This window comes from Triturus cristatus, chromosome 7 (genome assembly GCF_964204655.1).
Source record: "Triturus cristatus chromosome 7, aTriCri1.1, whole genome shotgun sequence".
In the NCBI taxonomy this organism is placed as follows: Eukaryota; Metazoa; Chordata; class Amphibia; order Caudata; family Salamandridae; genus Triturus; species Triturus cristatus.
Genome location: NC_140590.1, coordinates 28,422,413 through 28,437,623, shown reverse-complemented (window position 1 = coordinate 28,437,623; position 15,211 = coordinate 28,422,413). Strand labels below are relative to the sequence as shown.

Genomic DNA, 15,211 nt, shown 5'->3' with positions numbered 1-15,211 from the left:
AACTTGTAAACTTTATTTTATTTTTCCTCACTCCTTTTGTTAGCCCATTGCCAAGGCTGGGATACTCTAATCCCCTCTACCAATATGCCCACCAATCACGCTGGGCTACACTTTAACCTTCCCAGCGCTCCTATGCCTAGTCCTTTCTTTATCTCATTTACATGCCAGCGTGCATTCAAATCCCACTGCTATTGAGGGTGTGGACATCCATGGCTCATCCTTCAGGCTCCTGCTGTTCTCTTGGCATTTGGTCCCTCGTCGTTGGATCTCTTGACTCAGGTATGGCTTTAATACACCTCCCCTTAATATTAGGACATTACTACCCTATTAACTTCACCAATCCTTTTATATTAGGAGATTGTCAGACAGCTGGTTCTCGACTAGGGACACACTGTGTCCCTTCCCCACATCCCGGTGGAACCACAACTGGCCCCGGCTAGCTGCAGACTTATTCTATAAGTGGGACACTCCAGCATCCCCCACCCAACCTCTCTACTCCATTATACTGTGTCTCTACTTCTCTTGGCCTAACCCCTTTTCATTTATGGCTCCCTCTATCACTGTTTTTTTTTTTTTTTTTTTTTTTTTTTAAAAACCTTTATTTGTGCATAGTAAAAGAACAAATACGGGCCTACAACCATCAGGCCGGCCACAATACGGTTGAGCACAGAGACAAACATTACATCCCCTGTGCATCAATGGTCAAGATTAGCAACGATTCAGGATTCATACACTGGAGGGATCCTTGACACCAGGGGAAGGAGAAGTGAAGGTTAATTTTAAGGTTTTCAAAATAATTTTATCGAGAAAAAAGTCAGTAGAGGATAGAACCAAGGAGATTCGAGTCCGCAAGATGGCTTCACTACACGGGAGAGCAGCAGCATCGTTAAAACAGCCATAGAAAATCTCATATAGTGAGGCGATGCAGTTCGATAACAGGATAATCACATGAGTAAATACGCACCCCTTCAAAGCCGCCCCCACTCAATCCACCCCACACCCGGACCCCGAATCGAAACAAGTATAGCGCAGAGACATGGAAGAAAGAGGCCCATAGAACTAAAACGAAACAGTAAATTACCCCCCCACCCTACACCAATGCGGAGGCTACGGCCTGCCCCCCCCCCAGCATAGTGCCTGTCGCCCAATGAACCCGAAATATAGACGAGAGAGAAAGTAGGAATAGAGTAAAGAAAATAAGAAAACAAAGAAGAAAGAAGGCGGGGAGGAGCCCACGTAACCTTGGAGCGCCCGAAACCACCGGCCAGCCACACCTCCACACACTGAAACCCCACTACACCCAAAGGCGGTCGTGTGAAGATAACATGTCACAACAATTAAATGAAGGCAGACAGATCGCGACGAGTGCGCACAACATATGCAAACAGTTCCAGTCCCAGTCCAGCCCGTCCGTGAAACCATGGTGATATAAAGCAATCTAGCCCTGGCCCGATCGCGGGCTTAAGATTAGACCAGCCCCCTCATGGAGGCCCCGCATCCCGTGCAGACAAAGACAATATGACCGCTTGGAAGAAGATGGAGAAGTAGAGTCACAAAATGGCCGCCGATCATCTATTGAGGTCCCCTTGCACACCATATAAAATCCAGACCTGGCCTGTAAAGTACAGGAGTTCCACATAAAAGACGCCGTAGGCCACCGTGAACGGTTCCTCGAGGACGTCAGGTGTAGCTCAGCTGGATACTCTTGCGGACGCGGTGAGGCAGGCAACAACAAAGCAGGCAGCAATGAACGGGGAAACAAAGTATCCGCCATTGAGCAGGAGAGCGATTGATCCTGGGTGCCGGGAAAGCCAGATGCAGACACCAGTGTAGCACAGTTATACACAGTCGTTGCGTCCCCGCAAGTGGACCAAAGCACTGGCAGACTCACGTCTTGTTGATCACAAACGGGACGCTCCGCAGCAGACAGTATGGAGTCGAACCGCTCACCCAGCGTTTGCAAGCCAACACACAATTGCAGACGAAAGTCCCGCAGGGCAGCCAGAACGGAGCCGTATGTCAGCGGAAGCTGCGCCCCCACATCGGCGGCAATCCGGGACGGCACTGGGGAGCTGGAGTCTGGTAGAGGGAGGGCGAAGCGGGCAGCGGGCGAGACCGGAGCATCACCCCCCAGCAGCGAGCAGGCACTCAACGCCATGTTTTACCGCTGAACGATACCGTGGCCAGGGGGGGGGTCGTGACCAGGAGACAATTCCCCTCAGGTCTGCGCCGCAACAGGTGAAAGCCAACAGTCGCTTTCCCTCCCTCGGGCTCTCTTTGCAGCCGACTAGGCGATAGAAGAAGGGGGTCTGCAGCCTTCCACAGCGCGGTCCACGGAGCGGGGCAGGAGACCCGCCACACCGGGGCCTACCCTCTAGCTCCAGCCCATCAGGGTGCAGGAGGTTTCCGGGCGTCTCTCCCCCGGCTCTTCTGGCGACAGTCCGTGGTGTGAGGCGGGACCGGGACCGCGGGGCTCAGATTTGCATCAGCGGGTCCGGTGACTGCGGAGCCTCCAGGGGGCCGGCCGAGGCCACAATAAAGCAGGGGTCCAGTGCGGAGAACAAAGGCACCAAGAACTCCGGCATCCGGGCGGGTTAAGACTCCGGGAAAGCGGCGGCGCGGTCAGCGCGTCGTCGCACACGTTGCACCTCGAAAATCGGCGAGGATAGGAATCAGGATGATAGTCCGAGGCCAAGGGCCGACGGAGCCGGGCGCTCAAGCGTCTGCTCCGGTCGCCATCTTGGCTCCTCCCTCCCCTCTATCACTGTTAATGTTACAATTGCACCTGTAATTCCATTACTCTAAATCCATATTCTTCATATGTCATTGAATCTTGAGGCATGTGCCCCTTTTCCAATAGACATTGGGCTGCCATTTTTCTACTAATATTTGTAATCTAAAACAGAACAATTGTACCTTATTAGCATATACAAATGTGCCACCCCCCCCCCTTAAAAAACCTGCATATTACCATCAAGCTTAGAACCCCTCAAACACAGGCCAAAATTGCCACCATGCCTTCTTGATGAATGAAACTGGGAATAATAATGTTATATTACATTCCTCGTTTCCATCACCTGGAAGTGCCCACCCTAATCCAGTAATTTAGCCCAATTACAATCTTCAAAATGAACACCAAAAAAGTACCAATGCTTTAAACTTAATGAAAGCGTTATTAGTATGAGAAAACAAAATGTTATAACATGCCAGGCAACATTTTGGCACTAACTGACCATAGCCAAAGACATCACATTTATTAGTTATTTATTTATTTAGAGTCTTGTATAGCGCCTTAATCACCCCCTGAAGGGTATCTTCACTCTGCAGGAGTGCTAAGAGTGGCGGGGAAGGAAATCAGAAGAGTGCGCTTTTCAAGAGCTTATGGAATCGAAGATAGTCGGCACAATTCCAGAGGTGGCTGGGAAGTGAATTCCACAGGGAGGGGGCCAGATGGTAAAAAGATTTCCCCCCGATGCGGGATTTCCTAACACGAGGCACCAAGAGGAGTGATTTAGAACTAGAGCGTAGAGTTCTGGAAGGTTGATAGTGAATGAGTCTATCTGCTAGATAGCTAGGGCCATTACCATGGATTGCCTTATGCACGATGCAGCAGATCTTGTATTGAATTCTCTTGCGGATAGGTAGCCAGTGCAGACGTTGGAGAAGTGGCAAAGAAGCGGTCCTAGCAGGAGAGTTGGAGACTAAGTGGGCTGCAGTGTTTTGGACCACCTGAAGTCTGTTTAGAGAAGACTCATTCGCTGAAATCAGGAGGGCATTACAATAGTCTAAACAACTAATTACCAGTGCCTGAAGGAGAGGTTTTCGGACTGTCATGGGGAGAAGAGCCAAAACCTTTCTCAGGAGGCCCAAGGTGTGGAAGCAAGAGACCGCAATGGTTGGAACTTGATCCTTCATCGTTAATTTCTGGTCTGTATGTACTCCTAGGTTTTTCCCCACTATTTTTGGGACTGGGGCATCATCCTGCTCAGCAGGCCACCAATCAGGGGACCAAAGTAGGGACGCTTTTCCAAACAACATAATCTCTGTTTTGCTGGTATTTAGTTGAAGAAAATTGTTCCGCATCCAGGCTGATATGGCGATTATGCCTTCACAGAAGGTTGATTGGGTATTAGGAGAATTTTTGTCAAACGCCATTAGAAGCTGGGTGTTGTCAGCATAGGAGATTGGGATGAAGGCCAAATCCCTTAGTAGTTTCACCAGGGGAGCCACATCAATGTTGAATGAAGTGGGGCTGAGGCACGATCTCTGAGGCACACCTTTAGTCAGCTCCGATGTTTGGGAGCGGAAAGTGCCAAGATTGATGGTTTGGGTGCGGTGAGTTAAGAAGCTTGCTGACCACTGTAAAGCAGATCCCTGAACTCCGATGTTACTTAGGGCTATATGTAGGTGGGCTAATACCGGTCGGTAACAGACGAAAATCTGTAAATTTCCAGTTACCGACCGGTATTTAGCCCTTTGCGATGTAGGAGGCTGGATTTAAGGATTCGGTAATTTACCGATTCGTTATTTTAAGGAATCGGTAAAATGACGATTCCTTAATTTAAGGAATCGGTCAATTACTGAATCCTTAAATCCTATGTAGGGAGCGCTCAAGTGAGTGCATTCTTGGTTTAAGGATTCGTTACAAGTTGGTGGTAAATACCGAATACCTTTTAAAAAGCAATTTTGTGCTGTTTTAAAAGGATGTTTTAAAAGTGCCACGTGGCAGACATACATGCTCTTAGGGCATGTATGTGTGCCACATGTGCACACATGCACGATTCAGGAGTTCAACAGGGTGTCAATGCCACCCTTGAATATGCTCCCCCTATTACCGATTCGGTATTTACTGAATCGGTAATAGTGAATGGCTTCCCATTAATTCCTATGGGCCTCCAGGTATTCCTTATTACCGATTCAGTAAATACCGAATCGGTAATAACGAATATTACCGAATCGCTAAAATTTACCGATTGTTTACCTACATTCTATTTACCGATTCTTAAATACCGAATCAGTAAAATTCGGTATTTAGGAATCGGTAAATAGAAATTACCTACATATGGCCCTTAGTCTATCGAGTAGGATGGAATGAGATATTGTGTCAAACGCCGCTGACAGATCCAGCAGCACCTTTAATGCTGCTTGCTCATTATCCAGGGAGTCCCTGACTGCAATCAGAGCTGACTCTGTACTAAAGTTGAGGCGGAACCCGGACTGAGAGGGGTCTAGACAGCCTATTACTTCAATGTACTCTGAGAGATGCCTGTTAATGTATTTTTTCAAAGGTTTGCACGAATAAGGTAACAGGGAGATGGGGCGGTAGTTGGACATATCATCCTGAGGGGCATTAGGTTTCTTCCGGATGGGGATTACCTGGCCAGCCTTCCATTCAGAAGGAAGAGATCCCTTATCCAGGGAAGAATTAAGAATGGAGCAGATAGTGGGTGCCAACTGTTTGCAGAGTTGGGAGGATATTTTAGCAGGTAGAATATCCTGGGGGGAACCTGATTTGACCGTTTTCATAAGACACTCCACCGTATCTATGGAGAGTGGAGGGAAGCAGTCCAAAAAATGTGGGGGCATATCAGCAACAGCCGGCGATAATTATCGCATTGCGCCCTTAGCGCGAGGATAATTATCCCCGGCTATCGCTGGATTTTATCGCTGAGATAGTGCGCTATCAGCGACGCTTATCTCCAAAGCGATAAAAATCCAAACGTGCGATTATGGCTGGAAATCCAGCGATAATCGCACAGTGAAAGGCAATAGCTTGATGATAGGGCAGGGCAGACTTAGCCATAATATCTACCTTCCATTGGATATAATGGCTAAGTCAGATTGAAACCACGCGTAAGGAGCGTTAGCGCTACTTTTCTTATCGCTGTGCAGGTTAGCCTGCAGATTAATAATAGGAGAAATGTCGGTTAGCGACATTTCCCATGTTATTCTGGTGAGGAGCGCCCACTTTGCATCTCATTAGAGATGCAAAGATGGGTATTAAGGGAAAGGGTGCGGAGGCATGAGAACACACGCTAGCTTGTCTTTGCTGATAGTGCAATAGAATTATAGCCACTTTTCGCCCAAAAATGGACGCTAAAGCGGCGATAATTCTATTGCAGCCCCTTGCTGATTCCCCCCGTGTAGTGGGAGAGAAATATGTGAGGGGGTAGAGATGTCGTTAGGAGGGTCGCTGTCCTTAATTATTCTGTTGTATATGTTCTCAATTTTCTGGATAAAATGATTGGCTAGTTGAATGCGATAGTCAAAAATATGGTTCCAGACAACGGCGGACACAGTAACCGCACTACCCTATGTTGTTTCCTTGTTGTTAACTAGTGGTCAAATATAGGGTGAGCGTGCATAAATCCAACTCCAGCACTCGCCGTCGTTGAGCGCCACCTGATGTGCAGCGAACTGAGAGACTAGGATTGGTGGAGGGGTGCACTGCTCGTTATTGAGACAGTGGTGGTCAAATAGTCAATGAGTCTTGGTATATAATAAATCGTATTTTATTTTCCAAGAAATGGTTTGCCAGCCAACGCGTTTCGTTCATAAAAGAACTTCTTCAGGGCATGAGTGAGCATAAATGTAGGATCGGAGCAGCACAGTGGCCACTTTCCAGCGCGGGGGCCGCCTTGATAAGGGCCTGTGAGCGTGAAGTCTGTCAGGCGGGCTGCGAGTGGAGCCGTCAGCTGCGAAGAAGGATCCAGGAACAATATTACAGGTTTGCCCTGTGCCTCCTAGTGATGTGGGTGCAGTGCACACAACCTGTTTTACCAAAATATTGAATCAAAATATTATAGGACACAGATATCATGGCCATACTATTCTAATGTCAAAAATATAATGGGATTTAATATTAAAGGTAAGAATAAAAAACATTTAAGGATGTAATATAGTTTTTTTTAAATGTTGTTTTATATTGTAAGAAATGTGATTATTTGGGGTGGATGTCAAACAACATTAAGTAATAATCACGACCCTTGTCAGGGTGGACCCTAAAAGTCACTACATTAACCAGAGCTCCACCAACTGGTAGCTATGGCAGTGAGCAGATAGACATACCTTAGGGCAATGTGTTAAAATATATATGCAGTACCGAAACAGTAAAAAAGTCAGCATGCAAAACAATAAAAATTCAAATTCAAATTAGAAAAATAGAGTACTATTGATTACACAAGATTTCACCGAATTGTTAAAATCTAATAAGGATGAACCGAAGATATGAAATGTTAACGTTTTAAGGAGAAATATCACCAAAGAGCCCAGGTAGACCAGGACCTAGGCACAATTTGAAGCTGACCGCATAGGCTCACAGGTTTGGTACACCAATCAGGGTCATCCTGGTCAAAAATGTTATCTCCTGACCTAGTCCTTTAAGTTGCAATCCACCACAGGAGTACAATTCTAAAGTCCCCCAGGACCACAGGGGAGACTCGTTGTCAGAAAGAGATCCCTGCAAGTTCCAGTCCAGGTCAGCTGGGCATTTGAAGGGAAATGACTCTTGTAGCTTGCTGTATCCCTGTAGCTGAAACAGGAAGTCAGCCTTATGACTCTTGCAGTCCACTTTTTTGTCCTTCTTTGACCTGGATACAAAAGGGAGCATGTCCAGTCCTTCAGGGCTCCTCTCAGGTCACATACAGCAAGTCCAGTCCTCTTCTGTTCTTCTTTAGATCTAGCAGTGTTCTGAGGAGTGTACTGTAGATACCGTATTTATACCTAGCACTAGCTAATTGGTGAGGGCAACTCCTGACCCCTCCCTAACCACTCTGTCAAAGTTCCTGGAGATACCGCACCCACCTTAGCAGCATTTCTTGTTTGCCCTACTGTAAACAATACCATAGTGTTTCTCTTTACCACAATCCAAGCTAGTGAATCTCCTCTCAGCTTGTCAGAGCATGTGTGCCCACACTAGCGGTGTGGCCAGGGATATTTGCATCTCCTACTCTGTGGTCACATTAAATCATTTCCAGGGACAGCTCCACTCCCACTGTGATTTGGAGCCTGCCTGTCAGGGGGACAAAGGAAGGGCCCTGATCAGGTTTCAGCTAACAATTGCCTATGAAAGAGGAGGCCTATTTGAAGTTAATCAAGTTCCTGGAACCAATCTCACTGCCCATCCTGTCAGGAGAACCACACCAACTCCCCACAACCTAGCTTTTCTACTTACGTTTCCACACCTCATCAGGGCTGGAACTGTCAGAGGGCTGCAATTGGAGGCTAATGCAAATTAGCCTCCAGACACTTTAGGGAGGAAAAGATAACTTTCTGAAAGTATATTTAGTTTAATATTTATTGAAAATTCACTGTTACAATTACATTGGATTTTTAATAATTATTACAAAGAGTCCTTGAATTATTTTCTAGCTGTTTCTTTGCCGAAAATAGCATTCTTAAATATAATAGTGCATCCCACGGTTTCACCAATAGAACAGCCAGCATTGCTACAGTGAAAATAGTTTTTGAGCAATAGTCACTGGAAGGAAATGTTTAACATTTTAAATTTTGACTTGTCCTACTTTTAAATACCACACACTTTGCCTTATGGGCTAGAAGGCCTACATAGGAGTGACTTATGCATAATTTAAAAGAAGGTGTTTGAACTCACAAAAGGGGATATTTTGACAGGCTGAATTGCAAATTTTGATTTGCCAGTCTGTTACAAGGCGGAAGTATTATATGATATGGCTAGGGGGCATTATTGTGTATTAATACTGCGATACACAAAAGTGGACCTCGGGTTCACCCATAGCAGTCTTCACTCTGTTCTAGTAAGTAGTGTAGCTTGAGCAGTCAAGCATACTCAGGGGAACATGTGTTAAGCATTTCACAGTGCCAACATTGACAATAAGTAAGTGATACGACTCTAAACAGCCCTTGACACCAATTTATAAAAATAGAATGTATTTTTATGTAAATATAGGCGCCAAAATTAACTTGATAAGTTGCATGTAACTGGAGTTATAGATTTTCAGAGTGTTCATTAATAAATCCAATAAAACTGTCAAACATTCACCCTTAAAGTCAATGGGGAAAAAACACACTTAGCAATATGGTACTTGCAGGGCGAGCTCAACGCAGCTCTCTCGTGGTTAAGGTTCTGTTTGTACCTAGACCAAGACTCGACAGACACTCTTTGGTTATGTTGCCTGGGGAGTCCGGGTGCAGAGGTTACTTGGCTGTTCTTGGTGCAGATGGGATCGGCAGTAGCTGTCAAAATGCGGTGCTCAGAGTGTAGGATATTGTTGTAGTTACAAGGATGATTTCAAGACACAACTCAGTGAAGTAACTACTTTATTGGAGCGCAGAGACAGCGTTGACCACCTCACAGAAGTCAGCTCACAACTGGCATTTCCCCACACAATAGCAACCCTAGAACCATAAGAGAACCTTACATTTAAAGCCACAGAACATAAAAAGGGCTCTAGTATTGTAATCTAATAATCTAAGATTACAACACATCCTCCTTTCTTCGTCTTATTTACAATTACTACCATTGAAATATCAGGCTAAACTATTGTGTAACATATACAACAGACCTAGTAATAGTAATAACATACTATCATAACCATAAGCCATTAATAAACAGAATACCCTAAGAAAAGAGCTTTGGAGGTTCATTCAGACGTAACCTTGTAAATCCTAAGAAAAAGCCTTAATTCCCATAAATACAGTGAACTCCTAAGAATCCCCACAAACATAATCTTGTAGGTATCTAGGAGGACATCTCGGTCTTTGAGGTCTTATTCTATTAACGATATTATCGCCACACCCACTCAGGGATGTGCTAGAAGAACCACCACTCGCCTCATCATCACTCATGAGAAAATGAGGATTAAAGTTCCCTTCTTCTTCACTCCTCTCATTCTCCTCACCCAATCTATTTTTTTTGTAGAGCGCTACTCTTCTTATATTCCAACTTTCTCCATTATACAGTGTAACATGTCTGCTGTGAACCATCTTCACTTTATATGGACCACGAAATTTAGTAACCCCAGTACCCACACGACCAGGTTTAACTTTGACTTAATCATTAGGTTTTATCTTTACACTACATGTAGGAACTTCCCTATCTCCTCCCTTGTCACAACTAAGATTTGCCAAACCTATCCTACCCTTCAACCATGCTGGAACCAATTTTGTGCCTGCAGAGCGTCCTCTCATTACCGTAAATGGTATTTTCCCAGAAACCGTATTTTCTGTTGTGCGGTATGCCCATACCAATTCATTCACCATCTTTTGTACGTCACCTCTACTTGCTACGGCCATTTGGATCACTCCTTTTATCATACGGTTTGCCCTCTCAACCATGCCATTTCCCTGTGGGTTATATAAAGATGTTCTTGTGTGCAGAATCCCACATGACTTCAAAAATGCGGTCATTTCACTCGAAGTTAACTGTGTGCCATTGTCTGTGATTAATTTGACAGGATAACCCTCTTCTCTAAAAATCTCTGATAAAACTAAAATAGTGCTTCTGGTAGTGATTTCTCTGACAAATTTCACAATCAACCATTTTGACGTGACATCCACCAAAACTACGGCAAACTTTATATTATAATTAATATTAGAGAAAGGACCAATGAAATCCAAACAAACAGTGTGCCAAGGTAGCTCAGGATCAGCTATTTTCCCCATATCAGATTGGTTGCCAACTTTCAATCTCTTCTCACCTTCCAAACACTCTGCACACTGCTCTACCCAATCACACACTTGTTTATCCATCATGGGCCACCAAAAATGTTTTCTTAGTCTTTTTTTTAGTAAGAGATTGACCCATATGACCTTCATGAGCGAGTTTGAATAAAGCAAATCTAAGATCTTGTGGAGGTATCACTTTTCTTTCATAATGATGTTTCCATCATCATCCGAAATAGATAAGTCTTCAAGGACTTTGACAAAAGGTCTAACACTGATAGGAAGTGTGCTCTCTCTTCTACCCCCTTTAACAATCAAATCTCTCCCCATCTTTAAAATAACATCATTGGCCATACATGTATACCACTGATGCTTATCAATCGCTCTATTACACAGTTCCACTAGATCATCAACCAAGGCAACTGCACCTTCGCTTTGGAAAGACTCCACATTAGACTTGTCTACCTCATACCATGGTAAAGGTAACCTCGATAATCCATCAGTTTGACCATTCTTCCATCCTGCAATATATTCTATCTGATATATATATTCCTGTAACCGAGCAGCCAATCGGGCCAACCTTGCTGACCCCTTATTAGCACCACCAGGTGACAATATTTTAATAAGGGGTTTGAAATGAAATGAAATGAAAAATTATATTTATATAGCGCATAGACTACCCGGAGGCCTCGCAGCGCTTGTGGTCTGTTTCCAATGTAAATTGGAAACCCCACAAATACGTCCTAAAGTATTCTGCCCCCCATGCTGCAGCCAACGCTTCCTTCTCTATCACAGAATAATTCCTTTATGATTCTGTAAGAGAACTGGAAGCAAATGCAACCGTTCTTTTTTCAGAATTATGGACCTGTGCTAATACAGCTCCAATTCCTACAGCGCTAGCATCCACGGTCAAAATTGACCTCAACTTTGTGTCAAAAGGAGTCAGTATCTTTGCCTCACAAACTTCCCTTTTAATTTCCTCAAACGTACGTGGTTGCGCGTCAGACCAAACAAATTTCTGCCCCTTCCTCAGAAGTACCTTGATTAACTCAGTTTCCCTTACCGAAGTCGAATACTACATTTAGTGGTTAACCTGTCTTTTTATAGCATTCGAAGACTAATTTATGCCAATTTTAGTATTCAATAGTGTTCTTTTTGGGAAGGCTAGTGCATGAAGACTACTGATATGTGAGTGGTACTTCTCGAATACTAACAGAATACTAAGCACATACTTATTTGTAATCGCATAGTCTTCATTTACAATGCAGAACATTTAGTGAATACAAACAATTTGAATACTACTGGACTTTACCCAGACTACTATTAACATTCTATTCAAGCTGCATGCTGAATGGTAGATCGTTGCCTTATTTATTATACTATTTGTATGCCTTATTTATTATACTATTGTGGTGTTTGTGTAGTGTAGGGTAGTGTTTTAGGGTTTAGGGTAGTGCTCGGGGGTCGTGCAGGGTAGTGTTTGAGTGTGGTGACCGGACTGGAGGTCTGGGGAGGGTTGTCCTGGGGTAGCTTTTAGGGTTTAGGGTAGCGTTGTGGTGTTGGTGTAGTGTAGGGTAGTGTTTTAGGTATCAGGGTAGTGCTGGGGGGTCGTGCAGGGTAGTGTTTGAGTGTAGGGACCGGACTGGGGGTTGTGCTGGGGGTAGTGTTTTAGGGTTTAGGGTAGTGCTGGGAGGTCGTGCAGGATAGTGTTTGAGTGTAGGGACCGGACTGGGGGTTTGTGCTGGGGGTAGTGTTTTAGGGTTTAGGGTAGTTTTGTGGTGTTTGTGTAGTGTAGGGTAGAGTTTTAGGCTTTAGGGTAGTGCTGGAGGGTCATGCAGGGTAGTGTTTGAGTGTGGGGACCAGACTCGGGGTCGGGGGAGGGTCATGCTGGGTGTAGTGTTTTGGGGTTTAGGGTAGTGTTGTTTGTGAAGTGAATGATTTTAGGGTAGTGCTGGGGGTTCGTGCAGGGTAGTGTTTGAGTGAAGGGACCGGACTGGGGGTCGGGGGAGGGTCATGCTGGGGGTAGTGTTGTAGGGTTTAGGGTAGTGTTGTGGTGTTTGTGTAGTGTAGGGTAGTGTTTTAGAGTTCAGGGTAGTGTTGGGGGGTCGTGCAGGGTAGTGTTTGAGTGTGGGCACCGGACTGGGGGTCGGGGGAGGGTCGTGCTGGGGGTAGTGTTTTAGGGTAGTGTTGTGGTGTTTGTGTAGTGTATGGTTTTGGGTAGTGCTGGAGGGTCGTGCAGTGTAGCATTTGAGTGAAGTGACCGGACTGGGGGTCGGGGGAGGGTCATGCTGGGGGTAGTGTTTTAGGGTTTAGGGTAGTGTTGTGGTGTTTGTGTAGAGTAGGGTAGTGTTTTAGGGTAGTGTGGGGGGTTGTGCAGGGTAGTGTTTGAGTGTGGGGACCAGACTGGGGGTAGGGGGAGGGTCGTGCTGGGGGTAGTGTTCTAGGGTAGTGTTGTGGTGTGTGTGTAGTGTAGTGTAGGGTAGTATTTTAGGGTAGTGCTGAGGGGTCGTGCAGGGTACTGTTTGAGTGTGGGGACTGGACTGGGGGTCGGGGGAGGGCCGTGCTGGGGGTATAGTGTTTTAGGGTTTAGGGTGTTTTCAACTCTGCAATTAAACCTACAGTGCACGCATTAGCAGAGACTTCAATGCTAGAAGGCCTATGTGCTATGCAGATAATAAATCCCAAATTCAGTTTATTTTCAAACAGTTGCTTTTTATATATGTTAGCTCAAATCCGAGCCCTTGTCCTCCAGGCGCCCGCTGCAAAGACGGATCATACACCTGCACTTGAGCAGCCGTGAGGTTACCTGATGGGCCATGAGTGGCATTGACAGGAACCGAATGCCCCAGTTGTCTTCCATTAGAAGCAGCGCGGGGACAGTCCGTGCTAGGGGCTAAATAGGTCCCCGTGCAGATGAGGCGTACAGAACAAGCCAGCAGATACAGCTAAGCGTTAGAAATCAGCCCCAGCTTTTCTATCCCAGTTGCACACGTTACACGAGAGCTCACGGTGCCAGCTTTCTCCTACCCAAGTGTTTCTCCCACAGTGCACGAAAGAGCTCACGTGGACAAATAAGGCAGAAAAATACCAGTGGGGCAGCAAAGTATGCTAATACAGAGTTTTAGCATAAGTGTTTTAAGCCACGCTCTTAATTACAACGGCCAATATGAGAGATTTCTCGGGCCAATGTCAAGATCAGACGCTTCTAAACCAATCTGAAATGCTCCCCGAAGTTCATTGGAACGCAATCTGCACAACACCCGTCTTCTAAGAACTTTCCCTGAGAGAAACAAAAAAGGGGCAAAAATAGTATCAACTTATCTGTCTTCGTGGACAAGCGGCAGTGGCCATTTTGAAGCATAAGTATTCATATCATGAGCAATGCATGTGTCTTCACGCCTAAAACGACAGCGGTTAAAAATAGTTTTACAAATAACCAATTACTAAAGAATGATATAGGATTCCTGGAGTAACCTTATATTTATTGAATTTAAGGCATCTATTTTGAAAAGGTAGCCGAGTAAATTGTATCCTCATAAGATGGGAGCTTCAAAGCTATGTTAAATGACAACGTATTGTTTTATTATTTCTGCAGCCTTGGGTTCGTGTTCCCAGCCGCGGCCCGTGGAGGGAGTTCCGTGGGGCGGTAAGGCGGGGCGGGGGAGGGGCAGGGTGGGGGATTCTAAAAACCGGAATATGGATAATTGCAGGTAAGTAAACAATTAAATAAATAAAACGAATTTCGTAGCGCGCGCTGCTTCGCAAAATGCGATGCAGTACGCGCTACGAAATTTGTTTTATTTATTTAATTGTTTACTTACCTGTAATTATCCATATTCCGGTTTTTAGATCGCCCCACCCTGCCCCTCCCCCGCCCCGCCTTACTGCCCCACGGAACTCCCTCCACGGGCCGCTGCTGCGTGTTCCTAACATCACTTCAAGGGTATGACATAAGAGACCGTGAGAGAGAGAGAGAGAAAGAATGAAGTCAAAAAGAAGACAAGACCGGAGATCAAAGAGGAAGTCTGACTGCTTAAAATCTTAGGCAAACTAAACAGTTGTTTTGACAGTGAGTATAACGTGCAACAATTAGTATAAAATAGTATGTAAAAATATTATATTCTGAGCATGAAACAAGTTTTGTCAATTGGAAATAATCTAATCTTTTACAAGTTGTCTTTTCGACTTTAGTGTTAGTAAAGGGGGCAGAAGGGATTGCATTTCCTTTATCAGGTAAGTGAAAAGATTTTATTCAGAAGTATTAAATCGACAGAGATAACCCATCCCAGATGAGCGAGTGTCCACTGCTTTTGGTGGTGCAAAACGACCGCAGCTTCACTTTATTCGCATATTAACTTAAAAAACAGACAGTCCAAATTTAAACATGCATCACGTCATCATTACCCCAAGTTGCCTGTAGTTCAAGTCCCTAGTACTTAGTCCATAACAGCATCTTGTGACAGCGCCCCGAGAGAATGCCCCCTTCCCAGTCAGGGTCTAACACCTTTCCTGCGGCTTCTAGGCTGCCTTGCTGTCAAGTGGTGTCAGTCTGATTCGCGAACTATTTATC

At 45.1% G+C, this 15,211-nt stretch overlaps 1 protein-coding gene across 1 annotated transcript in view; it reads right to left on the bottom strand.

Annotated features, from left to right (window-relative positions):
• Positions 1 to 15,197, bottom strand: part of LOC146808728 (cell adhesion molecule CEACAM1-like) — a 140,302-nt gene extending 125,105 nt beyond the window's left edge. Inside the window, exon 1 of the mRNA XM_085615539.1 lies at positions 15,046 to 15,197. The gene's annotated coding sequence lies outside the window, so the exon portion shown is untranslated. The remainder of the gene's footprint in view (positions 1 to 15,045) is intronic.
• Positions 15,198 to 15,211: the final 14 nt, after the last annotated feature.